General features: G+C 36.8%; 1 pseudogene; it reads left to right on the top strand.

Moving 5' to 3' along the window:
- The first annotated feature begins 220 nt into the window (after positions 1-220).
- The window catches only part of LOC114501353, a 35,838-nt pseudogene continuing 12,229 nt past the window's right edge, over positions 221-23,829 (top strand).

The raw sequence follows: 23,829 nt of genomic DNA, 5'->3' as shown, positions 1-23,829 counted from the left end.
TTATTACCAATCAACAAGAGGCAGTTTGATAAGTTAAAATATTTAAAATATTATACAACTTTAAGGTATTATCAATTTTGGCATTTCATTCTCTGTTTTTGTACACTTATATGTGAATAGCTACAAGTACTAGGATAAACCATATGAAATTCTGGAGGTGTCACAAGATAAAGTGGCTTTATTCAAGGCCAGACTAGAATTATGGGGTTAACGAGTGAACATGGGGATTTTTGACATGTTTCAAACATTAGCAGAGATTTTGACAGAGACTGAGCCAGAGCCTTCTCCTTCCCAGCTGGTGCATGATCACCTATCTCAGCTTTCAAAAGAGTTTGAGAATTACTTCTCAACCACAAAGACCCCTGAACTAGGAAGGAATGGATCTGTGACCGATTTGAAAATGAGACAGGTAAATCGACTTTATGCTAGAAGAGAATCATCTGCTTGAGTTGAGATTACAAATGATGGTGGCCTTAGACGTATGTTTCAGACAACTTCAAATCTCCATACGTTCTGGATTAAATTCAAGGTAGAATATCCTCAGATTGCCATAAAAGCACTGAAAAGGTTGCTTCCATTTCCAACTTCCTATCTTTGACAAGGAGGGTTTTCTGCAGTGACAGCAACTAAAACAAGACTATGGGGGTAGAGTGGACATAAGCAACACACATTGGGTGTCACTGTCTCCAATGACCCCCAGATAGGACTGTTTAGTTGCAGGAAAACAAGCTCAGGGCTTCCACTGATTCTGCATTACAGTGAGCTATATAATTATTTCATTATATATTACAGTGTAATAATAATAGAAATAAAGTGCACAATAAATATAATGCCCTTGACTCATCCAGAAACCATACTATCCCCTAGTCCATGGAAAAATTATCTTCTACAAAACTGGTACCTGGTGCCAAAAAGATTAGGGACAGCTGCTCTAAAGGATGTATATCAAGTAGAAGGAAAATTATATCACATGAAAGGGCTGAATTGCAAGAAGAAATGTGAGAAAAAATATTGGCAAATATATGGGTAAATAAAATACTAATAATATAGAATATAAAATTGTCTGATTTGGGAGGAATTAAAACTAAAGCACTGGATAATAGTAATATTTAACTTGGGAGAAGATGATCTGAATTAATGGCTATAAGGTTCTGTATGATTCTGCAGTATAACAACAGTATTGATTAACTTCAGATGTCATTATGATAGATAGGTATGTTACAATAGCTTACTAAAATAATAGACAAATGACATAGAAGTTGCAAAAAAGTAAAGAGATACAATGGAATGAGAAAAAAATCTTTATGCATCTAAAATAAGAGAAAAGAAAGAGAAGACCTACAGTACATAAATAAGATGATAGTAATAATTGCAAATACATTGAAAATCATATAGACATAAATGGGCTAAACTCTGGTGAGCTCTCTGACCTAATTTTACAAAATTGCTCTACTGGTTTTTTAAGAATCCAAAAACTATCTGCTATTATAAGAGATATATCTAATTTAAATATGGGGGATTGAAAAACAAAGGACATATCAGGTGGGCAAAAACTAAAAGAAAATAGGTGTGTGTATATATATATAATATTAGATAAAATAGAGTTTAAGACAAAAATAATTCATACAAATAGTAATGGCATATATAAAACTACTACAATAATAACATAGGGGTGCATACTGCCCCAATTCCATAACAATAATTAAAGTCCAATTCTACATTCTATCATTACTTTTTAAAACAGGTTTTCTATCCCTTGCTCTTCTTCTGGTATCCCTATTGTATGGATATTATTATGTTTCATGTTATCCTGAAGTTCCCTTAACACCTATTCATTCTTTTTTAGTCTTTTTTCCTTTTCTTGTTCTTTTCAGTTTTTTCTACCTTGTCCTCCAGCTCACATATTCAATCCTCTGCTTCATCCAGCCTGTTTTTAATTCCTTCTACTGTGTTCTTCTATTCAGAAATTGTATTCTTCATTTCCTCTTGGCTCTTGTTGATAGTTTCTATTTCCTTTTTCATGTTGATATAGTTCGCAGTAGGTTCATCATAGTTGTCCTGTAGTTTGTGGTATGTCTCAGTGAGCTCATTCAGCTTCCTTATAACCATTGCTTTGAACTCAATATCTAATAGTTGACTTGCCTAGCATTCTTCCTGAGGCTTCCTCCTTTCATTTCATTGGGGTTTGTTTCTTTGTCTTCCATTGTTTATGAGACTCTTCTTGTTTTCCTCTGATTCTTAAATTGATCTGCTCCGACTCCCTGAGTTTGTGGTGTGATCTTCTATGGTAGGAGACCTGTGAGATTCAGTGGTTCAGTGTCCTTGATGTCCTGAACTTGCTGCTCTTGGGGTACCATTTATGTTGGCTCTCTGAAAGTAATTGGATTTTGATTGTTGTTGGGTCACTCTTTGGTGGGTCCTTCCATCCAGGTGGTTGACTGAGAGTCACTCTCCACACTACATCTTGTATGCTGTTGTGTATGTGCTGCCAGAACAAAACCACAAAGCTCAGGGAACAAACCCACATTTGCTAAAATGTCTCCCCCCACAACCTCAGTATCAACTGCAAATGAACCAGTGTCAATAAGGGTTTAAATAGATAAAGACTATTATAAGAAAGGGAAGAAATTAACCATAGTATAAATTCTAGTGACTTAAAAGCACAAAGTTGCTGGACAAGATATGAATGTTAAGAAGCTATGCAGGAAACAAAAATGTCACTAATCATGAAGAAGACCATGGTGGATTTCATCTCAGTAGCCTCTTCTATTTACCACTGTGTTTTCTTTCTGGATCCACCTCTGGTGATGTCAGATATTGACCTCATCTGACCCTAGGAAGCCAGCTCTGAGACTGCCAGGGATCTGCTGTCTATGTTTGTTTATTTCAGTTATTAATCTAGTCACTTTTCACTCAGCAGTCAGGTTTAAGCCCTATAGGGTGGGGCAGGATTCCTTCTGGGGCTGGGGGTGTTGTTTTTCCTCAGGCTGCAGCTTTTCAGAGGAGAGTGGTCTGTCTGAACAAAATGGCTGCTGCAGTATGGGTGACAGCTCAGCACAGAGATCCCAGCAGCCACTCTCCCAGTTCCTTCCCCCAAGCTTCGATCCCCAGTCTGTCCTCAAGCATCTCTAGTATACTCCCCCCTCCCTTTGTCAGGTATCTATTGTCTGTGGCTATCTCCTTCAGTTGTTAATCTAGTCATTCTGCACTCAGCAGTCAGGCTTAAGCACCACAGAGCCAGGGCAGAGTCTCTCTTGGGGTTGGAACTATTGTTTCCCCTCAGGCTGCTGCTGCTCTGAGGAGTGGTCTGTCTGAGCTCGAGAGCTACCACCATTTGGGGCATGACTCAGCACCAGGATCCCTGCAGCTCTTCTCTCCACTCTATCCCCAAAGCTTCTGTCCCCATTCTCCCCTCAGGCATCTCTAGCCCACTCTGCTCCCACCTCTGCTGGAACCTCTGGTAAGTAACAGCAAATGAAGATTTGTGTGTTAGCTCTTTAAATGACTCTTTGCATCTCCAGATGTCCAAACAGTGGAGAGCAACCCTGCCACTTTTCGCTGCTGGTTGTTATCTGTGTATTTTTGGTCTATGGTCTCTCTAGGCTAGGGATCTCAGCTTAGGGGTTAGACTCCATTCTTCTTAGGGGGATCCAATAGGCTGCTTAATTATCCTTCTGGCTTGCCTCCTGTGTGCCCACAGCCAGTCCTCTTGTACTGTACCACTGTACTTCTTACCAGAGAGTTTGTGCTGAAGCTGATTCTTCTGTCTGTCCAAGATTATAAGGCTTCTCTCTCACTCTCCGGCTATTTGTTCTGGGTAGTTTTTCCACAATTTAGTTGTAATTCCAGATTGATCCCGGGAGGAGGTTAGTGTGGCTTCTATTTACTCCTCTGCCATCTTGCCCCCCCAAAACCAGTTCTACATTCTATCATGCTTAAAATAATTGCTGAAGCTATCCAAAACAAAACAATTCCAGTACATATAGCACACATTTTTCTCATTGTTCTGTGTGCTATTCTGTCCTTAGGAGAACTATGCCAGAGACACCACTGGCATTTCACTGAGGTATTTTTCATCTGCCTTATTTTAAATAAACAGAGAAAAGCATTTCTGAATTTTAATCAAATGGTACTGTGCACAGTTAAATGTTCATTAAAATGTTCTCAAGATTTTCAAGTAATGTATATCCATGAAAATAAGGTGTATATCTTGGGGGGTGGGGTAGTATTTCAAAATCTACACAAAAGGAGTGTGTTAACCTGATCACAAAAGTTCAATGTTAGAAATGTCAATGTGCTCAAAACTTGTTCACAGGTATTATGAGAATGTATGTTGGATTTTATAATGTTTCAATACTCATCCAAGGATATGTTTATTGATTTTAGAGAGAGAGGAAGGTAGAGAAAGAAACATCAATTGATTGCCTCCTGTATACATCCCTGACCAGGATCAAACCCACAAGCTTTTGGTATATGGGATGATGCTCTAACCAACTGAGCCACTCAGCCAGGGAATATTTTATTATTTTTAAGTAATTAAATATATAGTTCAAAATAAAATCATAATCAAATGTACTAAGAACCTGTGAAGGGTTCTCAGCAGAGTACAGTTAAGAAAACCACCAGTATGATACAGAAGATTACTCCATGGCTACTTAGACACCCAAGGAAAGCAAAATACTCTTACACTGGGTATTGCCTATTATTGCTAGTCACTGCGGGGTCATACTGTTGCTGCCAAGTATATAATCCATTTTCTTGGCACAGTCCAACAAATAACCAACAGAGACATACACATTCATGCACACCATTCATGACCCGACCTTTTTTGGTTAAGTACTCAATGTGGTTAGTAGAAGTTTCTGCCAAAATGGATTCACTGAATGGCTTATTAATTCAACTAATGTTTGTAAAGTTTTAACCAACTGTCAGGCCCTATAATAGATACTGGAAATGTGACACTGACCATGACAGATAAGATCCTTGCTTCCATATAGGTTGCATCCTAATTTGGGACACAGGAAAAATCAAGAAAAGAATAAATGAATGAAATAGTTTCAAAGAATGCCAAATTCTTTGACAAAAATAACATAAGACCCTGTGCTAAATTCAATTTTGTAACTTTAGCACTACTGATATATTGTGCCAGAAAATTCTTTTTTGTGGGGGCTGTGCTTTGCATTGTAGGATGCTTAGTAGCAGCCCCAACTCCCATGCACTGTATTCCATGAGCACTTTCTCAGCTATGATGGTCAACAATAACTCCAGATATTGACAAATGTTCTGTGGGGAAGAGGAGCTGAATCAACCCAGTTGAGAGCTGCTATGCAAGAGTGACCTGAATGACAGAATGAATATTTAGGGGGCTTTCTTCTTGTATTGGATGTTTAAGAAAGACCTCTTTGCAGGCTTAAAAATGAAAGAAAAATAAAGCCAACCAGGAAATATTTTTTTTTGAAAGCATTCCAGGCAGAATTGAACAGTAAGTACTAAGGCAATAAGGTGATAATAAACTTGGAATCCTAAAGGAACTGACAGAAGGCTTGTGTGGCTAAAGCACAGAAGTAAGAGATTGTACCAGAGAGCAGACAAAAACAGATCATAAGATCACAGAAGCCTTCTAGTCCATAGTAATTTCAGGATTTTTTTAATGTTATAAAAAGTTTCAGTAAAGAGAGTTTCTGTTTAGTTATGTAGGGCAAAATGTTTCTAGGTAGACCTTTAAAGGTGCATAGGCCTAAATTTTTATAGTCTGGGACAAAGACAGAAATATTCCTGGTATAGATAGGGGATCACAGGTGATAAAACCTTTCTGGGATGGGGCAAGCAATGCACAGGAATGGGTTTCAAGGATTTTCAGAAATGTAGATTATAATGCAGGAAGAAGGGACTTTTGAGGGACATCTTTTTCTCCTGCCACCACAGGGATGACAACTCAGAGGAGCTCTCTTTCAAGGAGAGTGTGTTCTAGGCAACAGATTGGCAGCAGCTGTGAGCTATAGGACCCACTGCATGTTTATGGACTCTGGCTCAGCCCCAAACAGAGCCCATTAGGAAGGGTGGCTTGAAGCCAAGTACAGGGTGAGCTGGAGACCAACAACCTAGGGACAGGTGACTACCATAATAACAAAGATATCATTGGCTTGATTCTAAAATATTCTTGTTAGAAATTTACAGAGTCAACACTTCAAGATCATTGAAGACAAGAATAATCACAATGAGCCCTTTATTCCAACTTCTTTATTGTTGTATTATTATAACCATTTTTAAGTATTGACGTGTGTAAGGCATTGTTCTATTTTGCATTCATTTCTTCATCAAATCTTCTGAACAATCTTATGAGATAGATTATCTTACTTTCAGCATTTTATATTTTTATAAAAATGGGCATTCAAACCTAGAGATGTTCTGTTGCTTACCTGAAGAATCTGAAACTTAAGTCGTCTGCCACAAGTCTAATCTATTAACCAGCATAAAATACTCAAGTAAAACAATCAATTCCATAGACTACTCAGATGAAACAACTAACAAAGATGAAATCACTTGCCAGAGGTCATATATAACCAATGTCTGTTTGAGAAATAATTGGTAATAAATTGCTAGTATTGGAACACTTTCTTAGTGCCATTTATTCTTCTAAGTGCTATATATGAATTTTCTTATTTAAACTCCACAAGAACATTTGAAAATGTCTTATTAGTTGTCTCATTTTATATATAACAAATCTGAAGTTTAGATATCTGAAGTAACTTTTCCCAAGTCACAGAACCAGCAAGCAGTGAAATTGAGATTGTAATTTAGCAGTCAAATACAGAAGCCTTCACTCCTAGCACTAAACTATAGAACCCAACTATCTTCCAACAACAAGGAACTTATATAGAAACTCTTTTGATCTTATTCATATAAATAAGTTGTATTATTTAAAATTGCACAACATTATTTAAAGCATTTACAAATAAGGATATCTGATCCAGGGGTATCTAACCTGTAGCCCATGGGCCACATGTGGCCCAGGATGGCTATGAATTTCTTCCAACACAAAATCATAAATTTACTTAAAACCTTTTTTTTTGGCCCATCACTTTTAATTAGTGTTTGTGCATTTAATGTGTGGCCTAAGATAAATCTTCTTCCAGTGTGTCCCAAAGATACCAAAATGTTGGATAGCCCTGTGAGGCAATCTGGTGGAAAGCCTCCACTATTTTTTTTTGTTTGTGCAGATGATTTTTAAAAAAATACAATAAATTTATTTATCAATTTATTTCACATGATAAATTAATTTCCAAGTAAGTACAGTATATGAAAAAAGAACTTGGTGTGTTGCTTCTGCAATCTCTTTTTAATGCATAAGATAGTTAATAAGTTCAAACATTTCCAAATTACTTTAGGTAAAGATTTTTTTCTACATTATCTGCAACCTTTATGTTCAGATCTTCTAACCAAACACATTTAGAAATTAGCAGAGATCTAGAGTTCCAGAAGCTACTGTTTTGGAATCTATGTATTTGTCTGAGTTCCACTGATATATGGCATAGGGGTGAGACACTGTCATGTTTGTGTGTTTGCACACTGCTCATGGCACCACTTTGACAGAAGAGATTGGTCCAATTTTTGGTGACCCAATCTGTTAAAAAGTTTGTATGCTCAAGAAAATTGGAGTTATTAAAAGGCATCTATGAAATAATGAAAGAAAGCTAGTGTTTAGCTCTAGAATTTGCAGGTTTGAGTCCAGTTCTATCATTTACAAGCTTTTTGGCATTGGTTAAGTCACTGTAGCCTCTTCAAGACTAGGGGTCTTCATTATGTAGGGGGTAACATAATCCTGACGCTGACTACCAGGAAGGTTGCAGCGCAAATCAACAAAACACTCTGTGCTTGGGTGGTTTATGGCCAGTACTGTGCTCTGACAGCAAAGGGAGACATCAGAACAGAGATGTCAAACAGCTAATTACAATGTTGACTATCTACTGAACTACGGATAGTGTGTCTCTTCTCTATCCTGGGATCTTTTTGACAGTGTGCTGAAGCAAAGGCGATTCAAGCCTATGTGTTCTGGAGCTGGAGGAGAGACAAGATCATGATAGTAAGTTGTTTATGCTTAAGGCAGCTGCTCAGGAGAGCATCTGAAAATTCTCAATGTTTTAAGGCACTAATTCAACCTACCTAGGTACAATTTGAGTGAGATAAACTTTGCAGACCTAGAGCAACTATCTTTCAAGTCTTTAATTCCAATAATAATAACAACGACAATAATAGCATCTCGTGTATCAGTCAACTACTTTTGGAAATAAATGTTCTAAAACTCATAGGCTTAAAAATAATTATTTAGTTTCAATTTTTTAGCTGCATGTTAGCTGGAGACTGGTTCATCCAGACTGGACTCTGACAGGCAGTTCAACCTTAGACTGCAGGCCCACTTGGCCTTGGCTTCTTATTGTGATTTGGGCTCACATGTTTTCTTTCTGCAGCACAGGCAGAGAGGGCAGCAGGTACCTGGAGGCAAGGCCCGTTCAGGGCAATGGTGGAAGTATGAGAAAGCCTGCATGCAATCACATCTCAGTCCTCTGATCTAATCGATGTAGGTCATATTCACTAGCCACTTACTATGTGTTAAGCAACCACATACTAAGAATTTTACCTACACTCTTTCATATTATCTTCCTGTGAAGAAGGGCCCATTTTAATCTTCATTTTAAAAACAAGGAAATGGAGGTAAAGAGAAGGGAAGAAACTTTCCCAAAATTCTGAACCTAGTAGATCCCAGTACAGGCAGCAGGGATTCAGGGACAATAGATTTGCCAGTACATTCTATCTACTGCTCATATCCCAATCCTCAGCACCACATTGAAATGGGGCTGGTTTCAAAGCATTGTATATATCTGGGTTCTCAGACCATGACACTTTAAAACTATGAATATGCAAATTTTCTTTAATTTAGATCACAAAATACTTGCTATGCTAATGCTAAAGTCTATGTAGCATTCATCTACCATATGAAGTCTTATAAAATGGACACCTAGAAATCTATCACCCAAGAACTAAAATATGACCAATGTCATCATAAATTCCTTCTCTGCATCAACTTTGTGTACCCCCAAAAGATAACCACTATCTTGAATTTTATATTTATCATTCTCTTGCTTTTTTAAATATACATCAATCATATGCTAAATAGCTTTACTTGGTTGAACTTCAACCATGCTGTCATATAAATCTCTAGTTAATTCATTTTTATTGTATAATAGTTCATTTAGTAAATATATGCAATATATCAATTATTCTACCACCAAATATTGGTCTGTGTCTAAAGTTTTGCTGTTAAAAAATAATGTTTGTGTGAACAATCTAACTAGTAATGTATGATAGTTCCTGTTATGCTACATCATTGCAAATACTTGCTATTATCAGGCCCATAATTAAGAGGAAGGAAAATGATATTTTATTTGATATTAATTTGTATTTCTCTGCTTACTAAGCAAGTCTAGCACATTTTCATTAGGCAAATCTACCAAATGTATTTCCTCTTGTGTGAACTGTTTATTCATGACCCTGGCCTACTTTTTTACTGGGGTATTTGTCTTCCTTACTGGCACATATCAGTTGTTCATGTCTTATGTATAGTATGTTTATATGAATATTGTCCATTTTACATATTGCTAATGTCTTTTCTCAGTTTGTGTCTTGTCTTTTCATTCTTTGATCAATCACTTCCTTCGTGGTTGTACTGGGTTTAATAGTGTCCCTCCTTCCTAAATTTATGACCACTCAGAGCCTGCATATAGGCATGTTTGATAGTAACATCTTTGCAAATACAATCCAGTTAAGATGAAGTCATGCTGGTTTAGGGAAAGCCATACATCCAGTCACTGCTATTCTAATAAGAGGGAAATTTGGACACAGAGAAAGGAGACACAAGGAGGAAGGCCACCTAACAAGAAAGGCAGATATTGGGATTGGGCTGCTACAGCTAAGGAACATGAAGGATTTCCAGCAACCACCAGAAGGTAGGAGTTTTCAAGGCATGATTCTTCCTTAGAGCATTTGGAAGTCACATGAGCCTGCAGAAACCATGATTTCAGACTTTCAAAACAGTGACAGAATAAATTTCTGTATTGTAAGCCACCCAATTTGTAGCAATTTGGTGGAGCAACCACAAGAAATTAATACCATGATAAACAATTTTTGTTATGACAACTTTTTAATCCTAAAATTGAGGATACTCTATATATAGTCCACTAAAATTTTAAATATGTGCCTTTGCATTTAAGATTTTAGCACATTGAATACTGTGTTTGTTTATGGGCATAAATTAGGGATACTATGTTGGGAACCACCCTGCCTGGTTTCAAAAGCTATAACACCCCATGGCTAAGGCTGAGTGAGAGACTTCGGGACCCTAAGCCACTAAGGAGACAAAGCTTATCCCCCTGGCAGGAGCACTGCCTCTGGACCCTGCCTGGCCCCCAGTGCATGACCAGTTACCCAATGATGGGTAAGATTCCTCAAGGGAGGGACAACCTATGACAGGCACAGTCATGAGGGAACCCTCAGGGAAGGATTTGGGAGGCTATGGAGAAAGGGGGTGATGGACCCTCACCCCATGGCTTTGACATGGCCTGAGTCCTCAACTGTCTGCAAGAAGTCTCCTAATCTCTTGGCTGCCTTACTTCCCCTGCTTGACCTAAGCCTGAAACAATGCTGGAGGTGGGTGCAGCCCTGTGCTGGAAAGGGCCAGTTCCCTGAGTGATCAGGCCTACGAAAGAATGCATAAAATCCTTTGAAACCTGCTTTGCTAATACCCTGAATTTAAATGATAAGGGTCTAAACACGAAATGAATTTGTTTCCCCAAAGTTTTATGGCCCTTTAGCTATCTGACCCTGACTCAAAATAAGCCCTCGAAGTTCTTTAAATGCTATTTGATTATTACTGCCTGACAATGATTGATGAACGTTCCATATATGCCCTATTTTCTGTGCAAATTAAGCCAATAGAAGCTTGTCAAGGCAAGGGTCAGCATGCTCTCCTCTTGAGAGAGTGGCTATGAGGTCCCTTTTCCTCCACAGGACTTGGTAGCCCATGTGGATTTTTCTAATCTCAGCCACAACACGCGAACACTGCTTGCTGGTGTCTGCATCAATAACATTTTGGTGTTTTTTTGTTTGTTTCTTTTGGGATTTTTTTTCTGTTTGAATAATAAGTTTTCCCAGCACCATTTATTGAATGTTTAATCTTCTCTCCATTAATTTGCAAAAGCTCCACCATATATGAAAATGTTTCTTTTTGGGTTCTTAAGTATGTTGCATTGATCAATCTGTCTATTACCCTATTCAATGCTAATTATTGTAATATTATTATAGTTTTTCTTTTTGTTAAGCTAGTATTTTCCCTATCTTCCACTTTTTTTTTCTTCAGGTGTGTGTTGGTTATTCTTGAGCATTTGACCTTCCATTAAAATTTAAAAATGTTTGTAAAGCTCCTTATAAATCTTGTGATAGTTGGGAATTTTATGAAAATTTTATTTAATCTATAGATTAACTTATGGGAATTAATATTTTTATAATATTAAACTGCCCTATTCATGAAATGATTGTGTAGCTTTATTTGTTTTTTAAGCAATTAAAGTATAGTATTATAATTTTTAAGTATTAAAGTTTTATAATTTTTCCACATATCTTGCACATTTATTGTACAATGTATTCCTAACTACCTTATATTCTTTGTTGTTAATAATATATTCTTAAAATCATGTTTTATAAATTATATTTGGTGTATATAAGTGTAAATTTTGACTGCTGATATTATATACACTTTGAAAAATTTTACTATTATATTAATTTATTTATATATACTTCTCAGCTTTGTTTTTTTAATATATTTTATTGAGTATGCTATTACAGTTGTCCCATTTTTTTCTTCCCTTTATTCCCCTCTACCTTGCAACCCGCCTCCCACCAGCATTTACCCACTTCAGTTCATGTCTTTGGGTCATATGTGTAAGTTCTTTGGCTTCTCCATTTCCTGTATTATTCTTAACCTCCCCCTTATCTTTATGTCGGGTAATGTAATTATGATGTACCTTGGTGTGTGCTCTCTTGGGTCGAACTTATTTGGGACTCTCTAAACTTCCTGGACTTTTTGGAAGTCTCTTTCCTTTGCCAGATTGGGGAAGTTCTCTATTATTTTTTTCAAATTAGTTTTCAATTTTTGCTCTTCTTCTTCTCCTTCTGGCACCCTTATGATTCGGATGTTGGGATATTTAAAGTTGCCCCAGGAGTTCCTAAGGCTTTCCTCAATTTTTGAATTCTTGTTTCTTCAGTCTGTTCTGGTTGAATTCTTATTTCTTCCTTATGGTCCAAACCATTGATTTGAGTCCCAGTTTCCTTCCCATCACTGTTGGTTCCCTGTATATTTTCCTTTATTTCACTTTTTATAGCCTTCACTTTTCCCTCTATTTTGCAACCATACTCAACCATTTCTGTGAGCATCTGATTACCAGTGTTTTGAACTCTGCATCTGATAGATTGCCTATCTCTTCATCACTTAGTTATATTTTTTCTGGAGCTTTGATCTGTTCTTTCATTTGGGCCATATTTTTTGACTCCACATACCTGTTATGTAGTAAGGAGCAGAACCTTAGGTATTCCCCTGGCAGGGCAAACTATGTTGTTGTGTTATGGTCCTGTATGTGGGGAAGGGATCTCAGAGGGAACAATGGCCCTTGCTCAGCTCTTGGCCAGCTTTCAGTCACTTCCTCCACTACCAACAAGCATACTCACAATCAAATTGGGCCCTGCTGGTGCTGATTACCAGCACCAGATTCTGGGTGGCTTTGTGTATGTGCTAGGACCCTGCGGATCTCTCCAACAATCTCTCCTGTGAGGCTGGGAGTTCCTCCTGCCACTACAACCCCCAGAGGACTTTTTAGTCAAAGGTTTTGAGGCTTTATTTCCCCACACTGGAAGCCTTTGTTTGTGTGGTCTGTCTCACTGCCCAGTTGTTCCTTCTGGTCTATCTGCATGCAAATGTGGGACCACCCACTCTGCCAGTTGCTACCTCACCAGGTCTGCAAAATGCTGCCTTACCTGCCCTGGTCCCCCAGCCACTGCCTTTCTGTGAGTCCTCTACCCTGGCTGCCTGCCTCTGCCCCTCCTACTGGTCTGGATGGATATTTCTTCTTTAACTCCTTGGTTGTTGGAGTTCCATACAGTTCAATTTTCTGGCCATTCTTGTTTTTGTTTTTTTAAATATGTTGTTCTTGTTTTGGTTGTGTGAGAAGGCAAAGCATATCTACTTATGTCTCCATCTTGGCCAGAAGTCCCTATATCTTTCAGCTTTCTGTGCAGATAATCACATGCTAAAATGATGAGGGCATGCTTTCATTCTTTCCAATATTTGTATTCGTTATATCTGTCTCTTCTTGCTGCACTGGCTGGGACCACTTCTATAATAATGTTGTACAGTAGCAGTAAAAGTGGACATCTGTCTTGTCCCTAGTTTTAAAGGTAATCTACTATTTTGCTATTAAGAATGTTATGTTTGGTGTAGGTTTGGGGGGTACTCTTTACTATATTAAGGACAATCTTTGTATTCATAGTTTACTAAAAGTTTTATCATAAACAGATATGGAATATTTAAGTCCTTATTTGACATCTGTTGAAATCTATTCAAATGTGTTTTTTATCCTTAGTTGCATTAGTGTGGAATATTATATGAATAAAGTTTTAAAAAGCAGTTTAGAGAGCTATAATTAACATACCAAAAGCTGTACATATTTCGTGCATGCATCTCCATGAGTTTGGAAATAAGAATACATCTATGAAAGACTCACCACAATCTGTGCCATAAACATATGCATCACTTCCAAAAATATTCTCCTACTCTCTTTATCACATTTTTGCCTGTGATATAAAAACATAGCATATAAGATCTATCCTCTTAGGAAATTGTTAAGTATATGGTAAGTATTATTAGGTACTATGCTGTACTCAACATCTCTAGGACTTAATCATATAGCATAACTAAAACATTATATCCTTTGACTAATACCTTCTCATTTTCCCTTCTCCCAGTGCCTGGCAATCACCATCCCATTCTTTGTTTCTATTGGTTTACCTATTTTAAATTCTTCATGTATGTGGTATTAGGTGATACTTGGCCTTCGGTATCTGACTTATTTCACTTAGCACAATGTCCTTTATTCATGTTGTCACAAATGGCAGGACTTCCTAGCATATTAACTCCCACAAAAAAAAGATTTTGAAAATGTCCACCTTGATGCATTTCTCTTTCAGAATACATACATTCACAGTGAACTTGCTAAGGTGCTTTGTGATTGACTGATGACAGCCCCACAATGTCAAAATAAATTTTGTAAGTGCTGGGTTGATAACCTTGAAACAGTTGACATTGATTTTAATCTGGCAAGCCATCTCATGCTGACTCAGAAAACTAGAAATAAATATTACACCTATACCAATTAAAAAGCAAATGACAGGATTTCATTCTTTTATAGTGTTGAGTAATGTTTAAGTGTATGTACGTATCCTGCTTTTGTTATCCATTGATCCACAGGCCATTATTTTGGTTGCTTCTGTCTCTTGGCTATTCCAAATAATACTCCAATGAACATGGGAGGGCAGATATTTCTTCAAGATCCCAATTCCAACTCTTGGGAATATACCCAGAAGTAGGATTGCTGTATCATATGGTAGTTCTATTTAGTGTTTTTAAGGAACTTCCATAATATTTTCCATAGTAACTCTACCAATTTACATCCCCACCAACACTAAACAATGGTTACCTTTTCTCTACATCTTTGCCAAACACTTATCTTTTTTTTTCTTAAATAATAGCCATCCTAACAGGTGGGAGGTGATAACTCACTGTAGTTTTGATTTACATTTTCCTGATAATTAGTGATGTTGTGCACCTTTTCATATACCTATTTGCCACTTGCATGTTCATTTGTTTGTTTTTGGAGAAATGTCTATTCAGTTCCTTTGGCCATTTTTAATGGGGTTATTTGTTTTTTAAGTATATTTTATTGATTATGTTATTACAGTTTTCCCAATTTTACTCCTTTATCCCCCCTCCGCTCTGCATCCCCCAACCCTCCAGCATTCTCTGCCCCTTAGTTCATGTGCATGGGTTGTACATATAATTTCTTTGACTTCTCTGTTTCCTATACCATTCTTAACCTCTCCCATCTATTTTATGTCTACCATTTATACTTCTTATTCCTTGTATCTTACCCTGCATTCTTCCCTGCCCCTTCATCACTGAAAACCCTCCATGAGGTGTCCATTTCTCTGATTCTGTTCCTGTTCTAGTTGTTTGCTTAGTTTTTGTTTTCACTGTTCTTCTTTTTTTAGGTTCAATTGTTGATAGTTATGAGTTTGTTGTCATTTTACTGTTCATAGTTTTTGACCTTTTTCAATTTCTTAAATAGATACCTTTAACATTTCATATAATAAGGGCTTGGTGATGATGGACTCCTTTAACTTGACCTTATGTGGGATGCACTTCACCTTCCCATCCATTCTAAATGATAGCTTTGCTGGATAGAGTAATCTTGGATGTATGTCTTTGCCTTTCATGACTTCAAATATTTCTTTCCAGTCCCTTCTTGCCTGTAAGGTTTATTTTGAGAAATCAGCTGATAGTCTTATGGGCACTCTTTTGTAGGTAGCTCTCTTTTTTCCTTGCTGCTTTTAAGACTCTCTCCTTATCTTTAATCTTGGGTAATATAATTATGTTTTGTCTTGGTTTGCTCTTCCTTGGGTCCAATTTCTCTGGACTCTCTGGGCTTCCTGGACTTCCTGGAAGTCTATTTTCTTCACCAGATTGGGGAAGTTTTCCTTCATTATTTGTTCAAATAAGTTTTAAACTTCTTGCTCTTGTTCCTCTCCTTTTGGCACCCCTATCATTTTGATGTTAGAGCACTTAAAGTTGTCCCAAAGGTCCCTAAGCCTCTCCTCATTTTTCTTTTTTGAATTCTTGTTTCTTCTGTTCTGGGTGGATGTTTATTTCTTCGTTTTGTTCCAAATCATTTATTTGAGTCCAGGGTTCCTTCCCTTCACTGTTGGTTCCCTGAGTATTTTTATTTTATTTTAGTTTGGGTAGCCTTCATTTGTTCCTTCATTTTGCAACCAAGCTCAATCTGTTCTTTGAGCATCCTAATTACCAGTTTTTTGAACTCTGCATCAGATAGATTGGCTATCTCTTCATTGTTTAGCTCTTTTTCTGGAGTTTTGATCTGTTCTTTCATTTGGGCTATATTTCTTTGACTAAGCACACTGGTCTGGGTGAAGTTTTCTTTAATTCATTCATTGTCAGAGTTCAATGCAGTTTGTTTTTCTGGAACTTCTGGTTGTTTATTGTTTTCTGGGTTGGTTGTTATTCTCCTTTTGGTTGTGTGAGGAAGAAAAGGGTTTCTATCTACACCTCCATCTTGGCTGGAACTCCTAATGGGTTTATTTGTTTTCTTGCTATTCAGTTGTAGGACTTTGTTACATTTTTAAATATTAATCTTTTATCATATATGTAGTTTGAAAATATTCTCCTTCATTCCATAAGTTGCCTTTTTGCTTTGTTGATTTTTTCTTTGTTGTGAAAAAGTTTTTTTAGCTTAATGTAGTTTCACTTGTCTATTTTTGCTTTTGTTGTCTGTGCTTTTGTTGTAATACACAGCAAATTATTAAGTAAACACTTAATGTTAACTCACTTCTGAATTCCTGAAATAAATTGAACTTACTTTCTATGCATATGTTTTGTATAATTTGCTAAATTGCTAAATTTATCTGGTAATATTTTAGTTAATATCTTACATTTATGTTTATTAGTGAGATTAGCCCTTGCTTTCAATTTGGCTCAGAGGATGGATGTGGAGTAGTCTCTCCTTTTGCATTCTTGGAAAGAATTTATATGAAATTAGAATGATTCATTTCTTGTAAGTCTTATAAAATTGTCCTATATAACCATCTGGGTTGGTGCTTTAATTATGTGAGTAAATTTACAAACTTTTACAAGGTTTGAAGGGTACAATTAATAATCCTGAATCTACAGATGATGCATGCTAAAGCCTAAACTCTAGATTGAGCCACATGTTTTTCTTAAACTAACATGGAACTTTTGTAAAATGTTACCATGTTTTAGGCCAAAACACAAGGCTCAAACACTTTCAAGGAATAAGTAATATTGAAAAGATGAATAAAATAGACAGCTTCTAATAAGATGGATATGTTCTGGCTCTTTCATAAATGATAATGCTGTCAAAATATTCTGCTGTGATGTTAGAGACGGTTTCTATTTTTGTCTCTGTAATTCTAACAATTTTTGCTTTATATTTTTGAGGCTATTTTGTAAAGTGCATACATGTTTATAATTATGATGTCTTCCCAGTGAGTTGACATTTTATTTAATGAATTTTTATCTCTAATATTTTTTATTAATTTGCTCAGTATATATTTACACATTGAATGATACATCTTTGTATTCTAGCACAGTCCTAATGTCAGAGTTAGCCACCAAGATCCAAAACCAGACTTTCACTTTCAAATATCTGATTATTTTTGATAACTTCAAAATGTACTTGCTCATTTTTATTCTATGTTTTATTCCTTTAAATAGTTCATGCAGTAAAATATACTCTGTATGTAATGTTCTTATATAAAATAACTAGATGTTTAAATTTGATTGCTAGCTTGCTTTTGCTGACTCTCATTCATGGTAGTTGATGAACTTCTGTTGTTTGACTTTAATGAACTGAGAATTGGGTGACTGTGTTAAGGATTTTGCACAACTGAGAATTTGTTTTGGCTTTTATTGAGAGCCAAGGAATGCTACTAGTGTAAGATAACTTTAAACCTTTCAGAGTCCACAAGCCTAATGTAGGAATCTCATGTTCTGCTCACTAATCATCCTTGACAGTCATGTTCTTGTGAAATGTAGAGATAAACAATACACAAGTATGTACACACATAATTCTTATAGTGTAACAGGCACCTGTTCTACAGCACTACATCCTCCTGTTCCACTGCAATCCAGTCACTCACATGATAATTTTTTCTAAGTTTGACCATTTTTTGGCTGGTGCAAGCTCACAGTGGCTTACTCATGTCTAAGATTAAATCAATTTCTTTTCTTTCGTTTATTTTGGTATTCTTTTCTCAATGGTTCACTTTTTATTTATTTATTTTTTACAACCCCAAGTCTAGTCTCCTTCTCATTTGACCATTTATCCCTCTTTGACCTCTTCTACCTCACCCCACCCACTTTTCCTTCTGGTCTATGAGGGTTTTTTTTCTTAATCCCTTTAACTTTTTCACCCAGCTCCTAGTAGCCCTCCCCTTTGATAGCTGTCTGTCTGTGCTCTGTATCTATTAGTCTGTTTCTATTTTGTTTGTTAATTTATTTTGTTCATTAAATTCCACATATAAGTGTTATCATATGGTACTTGTCTTTTTCTGACTGGTTTGTTTCACTCAGCATAATATTCTCCAGGTCCATTCATGTTGTCTCAAAAGGTAAGATTTCTTTCTTTTTTTACAACGAAATACTATTCTATCGTGTAAACATACCACTGCTTTTTTATCCACTGATCTACTGATGGGCAGTCAGGCTGCTTCCAAATGTTGGCTATTGTAAATAATGCTGCAATGAACATAAGGGTGCGCACATTCTTTTGAATTAGTGTTTTGGGTTTCTTTGGATATATTCCCACAAATGGAATTGCTGAGTCATAGGGAAGTTCCATTTTTAGTGTTTTTAAATCACTTTTTATTTTTCAATTACAGTTGACATACAATATATTATTTTCATGTACACACCCCAGTGATTAGACATTATATAACTCACTAAGTGATAAACCCAATAAATATAGTATTCATCCTGACACCATACAGTTATTAGAATATTATTGACTACAATCCCTATGCTGTAGTTTACATCCCCATAACTATTTTGCAACAAATAATTTATACTTTTTATTCCCTTCAAACTTTTTCATCTATCCCCAAGCCCCCTCCCATCTGGCAATTATCAAAATGTTCTCTGTATCTATATGTCTCTTTCTCTTCTGTTTATTCATTTATTTTGTTGTTTAGAATCATTTCTTGATAGATATGTATTTTTGCCATTTTATTATTCATATTTTTTATTCTTGTTCTCCTCCTCCTTTTCCACCCCCCCTTCTTTCTCCTTCTTCTTTTCAAAGAAACAAGTTGGCACATGTTTCTTTGTCTCTAATTTTGGCATCCTCCCTATATTTGTTTCTATGTATTAGGTAGGGCTGCTATATCTCCTGGGTTTGGTAGAGTGGCCTAATGTAGTAGGTTTCCTACAAGTTCCAGGGGCATAGCCTCCCCAGTCACCTAAGATGGGCACTCCAGATACACTACCCCAACCATGTGGGCTGTGTGCACCCTCTTGTAGTTGAACCTTGATTGCTGTTGGCATGCAATCCCAATGGGAGAGATTTACCCTCAGGCCAACTCACTGCAGGACTGGCTGTGACCACCAACCACTGTGGAGTATCAATTGTGCAGGGGCCCATTCAAAGATCAACACTTGCTTCAGCGGGGCTCTGGTGCCCACTAAATCCTGCCCTTAAGTGTGTCTCTGTGGAGGTGGTTGGGTGGTTGCTCCAACATGGTCTGAATCTGTCCACCAGGTGTGCTGGCTCTCAGGTCTTCCAGTAGGTGCAGGTCAAGGTCAGCCACCACTTATGTTCAGGCCAGGGCCACTTGGCTTGAGCTACAAAGCAATCTGCATATGGCTGCTACTTCTGCTGGGCTTAGAGGAATTCATTTGAAGTTAAGCTGCAACTGGCTTTTCCTAGTGCCCAGCCTGGAGCCACTTAGTGAGAGTTTGGGGGCATGCTGAGGCCAGATGCCATTTGTATGAAAGATTTTAGGAAAGTCTGAATTGTAAGTGCTCTAAGAGGAACCACCTAGGACTTCAGAAGCCCTCCATCTCACTCAGCCTCAATCCCTGCTGGTTATTACAGCCAGAAGTTATTGAGACTTCTCTTCTCAGCACTGAAACCCTGGGCTTGGGGGCATGATGTGGGACTGATACCCATCTCACCCAGGTGGGACCTCTGCTGCCCAAGATATCCCTCCCAATTTTTCACCACCACATATGGGTGTGAGAACTGCCTGGTCTTTGTGTCTGCCCTTCCTACAGCCTCGATGTGGCTTCTTTATTTTTTCATCCTTATCTGAAGGTATGTTTATTGATTTTTAGAGAGAAACATCAATCAGCTGCCTCCTATACATGCCCTGACCAGTGATCAAACTTGCAACCTAGGTGTGTGCCCTGACTAGGAATCAGACCCACAATATTTTGGTGTATGGGACAATGCTCCAACCAACCGACCCACCTGTCCTAGGGCCCCATGTGTCTTCATCGTTAAATCCCTAGATGTAGATCTTCTATTCTCTTAGATTTTGTCTGGCACTGAATGATGGTTGTTCTGTAGTTTTGTTGTGATTTTGATATGGGTGTGGGAGGTTCTGAGTACCACATTTACCTACACTGCCCAAGGTTGAATCAATTTCCAATATTTTTGCTTTGGCACTTTCAATGTCATAAAATAGCCCCAAGTGTCCCTTTAATGTGGTTTGTCACACTCCATGTCCCACTTAGTTTCTTACCCAAAATCTAAGAGATTATGGCACTGGGTGCCTATAACAAGCTGCTTAATTCCTGGAAGTGTGAGATGGTTAAACTTCCTGGGGCTACTTCTGACCACAGGGAGCTGGGAACATGTGGATAAATGTGTCCCCATTCCTGATAGATAGCTTAGGTTGGGCCTTAACCTGTTAGCATTAGTGGTCTTATAAGAAGAGAAAGGGAAAGGCATCTTTTTCCCTATGTGCAACCACACAAACAAGAGATCCTGTGCACATATAGGGAGACGATGGTTCACCTACAAAGCAAGGAAAGTGGAACCAGAATGAAACCTACCTTGCTAGTACCTTGGTCCTAGAGCCTCCAGAACTGTGAAAAAATAAGTTTCTATTATTTAAACAATTTAGTCTATGGTATTTTGTTATAGCAGCCCAAGCTTGATAAGACCAAGATGTTTTATTTCTTCATAAAAATAATTATATCAAGAGTAGCTTTAAACAGTGATTGCCTTCCTCTTCTCATCATAGAACTTGATATTGAGCCAGCATCTTCTCTATGCCTTTGCAAATAGTCATATTCCTTTCTAAGTATGAATCACCTTTCAACATTTTATCTTTGAGCTTTCAATGTCAGGAAATATCTCCAAGAGTTTTTAATATGAGTTTTTCTTTGTTAATGTCACCCCCTCTTGCATATCTTTATACATTCATCATGGCCACTTTCCTCATTTATGTTAGTTTGCCTTCATCTGATTGAACATCTAATTAGGTTAAAAGGTGGCTTTGTTGTTGTTTAATAATTCCAACTCTGCTTAGAACAAACTACTTGCCATTATTCATAACCTTACAGTACATCCTTCATAAAATTCATGACCTGCATATGAGGGTAAATAGTATCTTCATATAAGGAACAATAAAAATAGTGATTAAACTGTAATAAAACTTACTAGAAAGAAACCAATTCATACAATCAAGTCAAAATGTATAGTCATTTGTAAATGATTGTATAAAGCCTTTAGCAACACAAAACTTACAATCAGAAAACACCAACTTTAATGTCCCACCACTGATTTTGTAGAGTGATAATGTCTTCTATAATTTTTATTATTTTAACTTTTTCATATCTATTAATAATTTATTAAGCAACTCATAAAATGCTATTATTGACTTTATAAATGTAGGTTCTTAACCAAATACTTAAAAAAATTTAAATTCCCTGAAAATGACATGCTCTTTAGAGACTTACTGTTTAGAGAAATGCTTATGTTTTGAGATGCAAAATGGAAACTTGCATATATAAAGGGTCTTCTTTAAGTATATACTAAGAAAATGAAAGCACAGGTATTTCTTCTACATAGAATTTTGTCTTAAGATTGTAATGCACAAGACTGCTTCAAAAGGATTTTTCTCTAACTTTCATCAGACCTTAATCATTTTGAAAAAAAGATAAGTAAAAAAAGAGTGTTGCACTTAAAGTCCAGCTCTTTTAATGAATACAAAGCATGGGTTAGTCATTTCAAACAGCTTTGTAAGATAAGGGAGAAGAAGGCCATAAAATACATCCAAACTGACTACCATCACTTTTCAGTTAATTCTACAATTATTCTGTTCTGTTTTTTTAAAGATGAATTTCAGTGTAACTGTTAAGAACAATATTTTCCCTGTAATAATCAGAGGGTTTTTAAAAATAATTATTTTTCTCAGACTTGCTAACTTGAAACCTTGACATTATATAAAGATATATTAATTATAGGAAACATCAATCATTACATTGTTTTAGGTAATAATTAACCATAATACATTAAATTAAAGAGGTTGAATATATCACGTTTAAGAGCCCTCATATATTTCTGGTGCAAGTGTGAACTGGCAACAACTTTGAAAGCTAACATTTTCTCCCGAAGATGAAAACTCACATGGTTTGCAACCCCAAAATTTTACTCCTAGGTACTTTCACAACAGTAATGTGCACATGTGTTCATAAAAAATGTATTAAAGTATTCATAGCAGCATTATTTTTAATAACCCCAAACTGGGAACTACCCAAATGTTCATTCCGGTGGAATAGCCACTCATCAGCAATGGGAATGAGCTACCTCAAATGGCACACAAATTCACACATCAACTTACAAACTCAATGTTGAATAAAATAAGTCAGACACACAAAAAAGTACATATATATGATTTCATTAATTAAAATGCAATGTAGACAAAAGTAATCTACTCCATATAGTCAAAAGTCAGAACAGTAGCTTCTCTTAGGGGTGGGACAAATTGTGTCTAGAACAGAGAAGTGAAGGGGTTTCTTTCTTGGTTATATTTATGATTATGCTACTACAATTGTCCTGATTTTCCCTCCTTTGCCCCTTTCCACCCAGTACAGTCCACTTCCTCAGGCAATCTCCGCACCATTGTCACATCATGGGTCTTTGGCTACTATATTTCCTATACTGTACTTTACATCTCCATGGCTATCTGTAACTACCTATTTATACTTCTTAATCCCCTCACCTCTTCCCCCATTCCCTCACACCCTTTCCATCTGGTAACCATCAAAATGATGTCTGTATCCCTGATTTTGTCTCTCTTCTTCTTCTTTGCTTAGTTTGTTCTTTTATATTTAATTGCTAATAGATATGCATTTTTGCCATTTTATTGTTGATAGTTTTCATCTTTTTCTTAATAAGTCCCTTTAATATTTCATATAATAATAGTTTGCTGATGATGAACTCCTTTAGTTTTTTCTTGTCTGGGAAGCTCTTTATCTGCCCTTCCATTCTAAATGACATCTTTTGCTGTGTAGAACAATCTTGGCTGTAGGTCCCTGCTTTTCAAGACTTTGAATATGTCTTGCCAACCCCTTTTAGTTTACAAAGTTCTTTTGAGAAATCAGCTGACAGTCTCACGGGAACTCCCCCATAAATAACTTTTTCTCTTGCTGCTTTTTAAGATTCTCTCATTAACTTTATCTTGGCATTTTAATTATGATGTGTCTTGGAGTGGGCCTCAGCATTCATCTTCTTGGAACTCTCTGTGCTTCCTGGACTTGCGTGTCTATTTCCTTCATCAAATTAGGAAATTTTCTTTTCATTACTCTCAAATAGATTTCCAATTTCTTGCTCTTTCTCTTCTTCTTCTGGTACCCCTATGATGCAAATGTTGGACCTCTTAAAGTTGTCCCAGAGTCTGTTCATACTA

The sequence above is a fragment of the Phyllostomus discolor genome, chromosome 7, assembly GCF_004126475.2.
Source record: "Phyllostomus discolor isolate MPI-MPIP mPhyDis1 chromosome 7, mPhyDis1.pri.v3, whole genome shotgun sequence".
NCBI classification, from domain to species: Eukaryota; Metazoa; Chordata; class Mammalia; order Chiroptera; family Phyllostomidae; genus Phyllostomus; species Phyllostomus discolor.
This window is presented reverse-complemented; position numbering and strand designations above follow the sequence as displayed.